The sequence below is a fragment of the Cynocephalus volans genome, chromosome 16, assembly GCF_027409185.1.
Source record: "Cynocephalus volans isolate mCynVol1 chromosome 16, mCynVol1.pri, whole genome shotgun sequence".
Classification (NCBI taxonomy): domain Eukaryota; kingdom Metazoa; phylum Chordata; class Mammalia; order Dermoptera; family Cynocephalidae; genus Cynocephalus; species Cynocephalus volans.
In genome coordinates this window covers 8,078,585-8,084,584 of record NC_084475.1, presented here as the reverse complement: position 1 = coordinate 8,084,584, position 6,000 = coordinate 8,078,585, and positions in this window count along the sequence as shown.

The window sequence follows — 6,000 nt, the reverse complement described above, 5'->3', positions numbered from 1 at the left end:
CAGAGTTCTGGGGTGGGGAGTGGAGGCCACACAAATATGGGTAAATGGAGAGATGTGATCAGTTTTGGTGTCCTGGATAAAACTGGCAGGGGGGATAGAATAGGATGGCCAATTAACAGAGAAGCCAGTTGGGTGGGTTAGGAAAGAGATGCTGAGGACCTGACCTAAGATGGGTAGGATGGATCTGAGAAGGATTTAGGAGATAAAACCAATAGAACTTAGTGACTAAGAATGAAGGGGAGGGAGAAAGAGAGAGAGAGGAGTGAAAGATGATTTCAGGTGACAGCAGAATGATAGTCTTTAAGGCTTCTCTGTTCTCTTCTCTGCTTTTGGTTGCAGGTGTCCTGCGCATCTGGTTGGGTCACTCCTTCTTCCTTGGCTTTCAGTTGCCTTCAAGACCAATTTGAATGTCTCAGCAAGGCAGGGTTGGCTGTTCGCCATGTCCTCATGCCCTTAACCAAGACAGATACAGGGGAGGAGAGGCAGACCAGGATGACAATGAGGAATTGATTTTGAACACATGGGTTTAAATGACTAAGGGAGCATCTAGCAGGGAGTTGGAAATATGGATCTGAAGCTTAGGAAAGAGGTGGGGGTTGGAGTTAGAGATTGAGGGTCATCAGAAAATAGACAGTAATTGAAGGGATGGGAGTAGAAAAGTATGTCTGGGTAGACCAGGTATAGAGAAAAAGCTAAATATAGTAACCCATAGAACAATGACATTTAGAGACCAGAAAGGGAGGGAGGATAAATCAGAGACCCAGTGGAGGCCCTTTCCTTATTGTTCCTCTGCTGTAGTGGTCTGTTTTTTTAGTTCTACCAGTAGTTCTGGGTCCAAATTCAAAAGGTTACCTCTGGGAGGGTCTGGAAGTGGCCAGGTCTCTGAATGTGCTACAATGCCACTCAGGTCTCTGAATGTGCTATAATCCTCTATCTCGCATGGGGAGAGAACTAATGGTAGGCTCATGATCCAGACCTTGAGATCCCAGGAGTGTAACCTGGGCTGGCTATAGACCTGAAGCCCACTACTTCTCCCCCTGCCCCTCTTTAGACTTTATTTTTTAAGAACAGTTTTATATTTACAGAAAAAAAATAAGCAGATAGTACAGAAAGTTCCACATACTCCTCCCTCCAGTTCTCCCTATTATGAGCAACTTTCATTAGTGTGGTACACTTGTTACAATTAATAAACAGCACTGATACATTATTATTGGATAATGTCTATAGTTTACATGAAAGTTCACTCTTTGTTATAACAGTTCTATGGATTTTGACAAATGCATAATGTCATGTAATCACTTCTACTGTATCACACAGAATAGTTTTACTGCCCTAAAAATTCCCTGCATTCACCTATTCACCCCTCTTCCCCAACCCTTGGAAATCACTGATCTTACTGTGTCTATAATTTTGCCTGTTATTGCATCCTTTTTAATGCCTCATAACATTGTCTCATATAGATTATCTATCCAATCCTCTATTGTCCGACACTGATACTGTTACATGGCTTAAAGATAAGATTAGAGTGGTAACAGCAATGGCAAGCCTTGGATTCACACAGCAGCAAATCAAACTTTGCTGACCTGGCACAGGATTCACTTGCCTATGTGCTCACACTTTGGGCAAATGAGCCTTTTAGATGTGACACACTATGTTGGAAACCAGAAGAAAACATCTGGCATTCTCTCTGATGGAAGAACCAAAGCAAAGCTGTAAACACCATCTGTTAATTTTTTCTTCCAAAGAAACCTTTCCAAATCTTGGGAGGTTCTCTTTGCCAACTCCTTGTCACAGCAGCACCAGAAGCAAATGAAACCACCGAGGTTTCTCATGATGTTCTGGGTTAGCAGGCTGGCCTCCCAGAGCTGAAGCCCACTTCTTGTATGCTGATATCTTGTATGCTCCCACTGTTCAGGCATTTTACCTGCTACATTGTGCTATGAAAATATATGTGTAAAAAACTGTGACCACAACGTGCACACAGAAGTGGAGCTCTCTGTCTTACACTTGATAATCCAGCAACACTGATTCTGATTCTTCTCACCCTGTAGTGCTCATGCCTTTGAGTCTTATTCTGTCTTCTTTGTCTAACTCAAGTATAACCTCCTCCAAGAAGTATTCATTAATCTCTTTCCCCAATTAAAGGCCTCTTCTGTTTCCCCACAGTACCTTGTGAATACCTTTATCTTAGCAGTTGTCACATGGGGAAATGATCTATTTATGTGTTTATATTTTTTACTAGCACATGTCAGGGATTGGCACATAAAAGCTGCTCAATAAATGCTTCTCAAATGCTTGGTATGGCATCTGCTGCATTACCCTAGCATCCAGTCCTTCTGCACTGACTGGCTAGTGCCTCGGGTCTGCCCTCACCACTCACCACTGCATCCATATGGAGATGGATGCTCCAGCTGCCTGGATGCTCCAGCTGGGCAGGATCCTAGTACAGCCTCAGCAGTGCTGCCATCCTGGTCAGTGTTTCCCACTATGACATGATTGACTATCCACATTACTTCTTCTAAAATTCTGACTTCCTGAGAGACATCCATATGGAGGAGTGATCCTTTGCTGGCCTGCTCTATGGGAAGCTCTGGACCACCTTGTTCTAAGGGCCTTTCTCTTACGAACTCTTTGAATGCCATTTTGCCTGCCAAACAGCTGTGCAAGAAGCCACAGAGCCCATGCTGGGGAAATTGTCCCTTTGACTCTAGTTCTATTAAATTCTTTATTATTAAATAATTTATGAAATTAAGCACTTTAGTTCCTTTAAGACTCTTTGAACACCTGTAGATGAAACAGGGTCTAGAGGTTATAGGAAAGTCCCTCCTCTACACTGTAAGGCTGGGACCATAGAAGTTCTCAATAAAAGCTGTTGAATGAAGTCCCTGAAGAGTGGGCACTGAGCAGAAAAAATATCAAGGAAAGAAGAGAGAAACACAAAAAGGCATTGCAAGCTGAGGGAACAAAGGCATGGGAATGCTGCCTCGATGGTTGCAAGTCCTGTCATTGGCAGCACATTAGGTCCTATGAGGGCAGCAGTGGGAATGCCGGCCCCTCCACCCCATCTCTATCGATTCTTCACCATTAATTCACAAGATCCTGAATTGTCCTGAAGTAAGACATCAGATCCCATTTGCCTACTGGGTGACCACTAAGAGTATCTCCTCCTTCAAACCCAAGTGTTCCAGGAAACATTTTGATTCATTAGGACCTACCAATCAACCTTCTTTTCTCTGAATCCTCATGACACTTGTTTTTCCATTTGAACACCATTTCTTTGCAATAAATAATAATAACAGCTACCTACCAACAAGTTGTGGTATATAGTGGTTAAACTCTTGGACTGTAGATTCTAGAGCCAGATCAGAACTATGTTGGAATCCTAGCACCATCACAGTGAGGGTGGGCATAGTGAGGGTGGGACTGAATCTCTCTCCCTTGATTTCTAAAATAGAGTTAAAAATAGTGTCTACCTCATATATGTGTTGTGATGATTAAATGAGCTAATGTGTGTAGTAAATGCTCAATAAATGTTAGCTATTCTCTGCCTATTGTATAGGAAATCTTCCTTTATCCCTACCATGCCTTAGATATCTTTATTTTCTCCCTAACATCTTGAGGATATTTTGTCATAGCAATTAACTCATTGTTGACTATCTGTTTATCATTCTCTCCCACTACACTCGAAGATCATTTATTTGTTCACACACATTTGTTGAGTAGGTTCCAACAATGATCAACAGAGACACACAAATAGGTACTGAAATACAAGTGCATGCATGTTCATAGCATGGAAAGCAACTGCTTTATGATTTTGGGGGGTTTTTGTGGGGTGATAAAAATGTTTTGGAACTAAAGGTGGTGGTTGTAAAATATTATGAATGTAGTAAATGCCACTGAATTGTTCACTTTCAAATACTTAATTTTATGTTATGTGAATCTGATCTAAATAAAAAAATTTTTTAAAAAGAGAAATTGAGTGAGAGAGTTCGATCCTGCCTTCATAGTGTTTATATTTTAGTGGGAGCCAGATCAGACAGTAAATCAGTAGACACATAAATGAGTAATTATATAATGTGATGATTGCTTGGTGGGAAGTAAAGTAAGGGGAGAGAGCAGAAAAGTTGAGGAAGAGCTGGGAGCAGAGAGGCTCTGAGGTGAGAAGGCAGCTTGGCAGTTTGAGAAACTGTAAGGAGACCATTTGCGTTGATGCTCAGAGAGCTAAAGGCAGTGATTTTAAATGAGCCCAAGGAGGCTGGCAAGCGCCAGGTCCTGCAGAGCCTTAAATGTCACTGGAGGGAGTGTGGCGTTCAATCTAAGAATAATGAGGAGCTGGGAAAGGTTTTAAGCAAGAGAGTAATAAGACCTGAATCATGTTTAACTGTTTTGTTTTTAAATGCACTTATTAAAGCTTGCCTTTTTTTCTAGAGTAGTGGTTTTCTACAAGGAGGGTTGTATCAGAATTACCTGGGAGGCTTATTTTAACACTGGGATCCATTGGATTGGAGGGGTGGCTGGCAGGGATATTTTGGAATAGATCCCCAGAGGATTCTGATTTTCTACCGCCCCTACCACTTCCTTGAGAACTACGGTTGCTCTAGAAGCTTGGAAGGGTTGAAATGGGCATTAACTGCCTTATCATGAACTCTTTACCCACCTTACAGGGGTGGGGAGGGGCCATGATTCAAATGACTGTAACTAACAATTCCAGTGGCCTTTTCCTAGACTGATAAGTAACCAACTTTTACAGAGAAAGAGAGTGGGATCTCTGAGAAGACCCGAGGCAGGAACACAGCAGCAGCAGGGTTTATCACTGAAGGAAAGATACAAGAAGATACAGATGAGAACTAATTTCTAAAAAGGGTTGGAGGACTGTATTATAAACAGGATCTGGGGTGCTATGGTGCAAGGTGGGAAGCAACCATTTGGTTGGAAATGGAAACATAAAGCAAAGAATTTTTAGTGAAAAAGTCTCTATCCTGGCTACTCAAAAGTGTGGTCTGAGCAGCAACAGCAACTCTGGGGGCTTGTTAGAAATGCAGAATCTCGGGCCCTGCCTCAGACCTACTGAATCATAATCTGCATTTATAAGAACCTCAGGTGTTCTTTATGCTCATTAAGTGTAAGAAGCACTGGTCTGTATCACGGGGTGGGAACCCCAGATTACCAGAGGGTAGGCTCCCTGGCACAGCTGAAGCACTTTCTTTTAAATGCCTCTGACAGAGGACAGTGGTTTCTGAAAAGGTATCGAATTTTTTTTTTTTTTAAAGATGACCCTTGACTTAACCCTTGACTTGGTGGTGTCAGCATCACGCTCTCCCAAGTGAGCTAACCAGCCATCCCTGTATAGGGATCCGAACCCGTGGCCTTGGTGTTCTCAGCACCACACTCTCCCAAGTGAGCCACGGGCCGGCCCTAGGTATTAAATTTTTGAAAATTAAGTCCTATATATACTGGAGAAAGACATTATTTAATTGCAAGGAGGTTTCTCATAATCCAAATTTCCTTCGCCTAGAAACATTTCCTGTGGAATAAAGTACCAGGCAGGCTTCCTTAAAGTGAAGTAGAGCCGTGTTAAAAATGTGCGATAAGAACTCGGCGCCTGGCCAACTCACTCGTTCACACAGCTGGATCCGGTCTGGAGCCGCCCATGTCCCTTGGCAGCTCTGACCATCAGGATGGGCTTTTAAAGAAAGTCCAGTTGGCAGCTGTTCTGCCCCAAATAGCAGCTCTAAATTGAGTCTTTAACGCTGAAAATGAAGAAAGGAGACTTGACGAAGGCATTGTCAGGGAGCGTCACCGGGTGACTCGCTGAGACTGCTACACCCGAGAGAGAGAAGCAACCGCCCACTCACTGTTGAAATCCTACGTGACCCTCGACCTCTGACCCCGCGCCTTGCTTCCGTGCGCAGCTTCCGCTCCCGCCCCTCCGGCAAAGGGCCGGCCCAATGGGTGTGGGCGGAGCTCTGAGGCCGGCAGTTAGGGGCGGTGCCTGGTGGG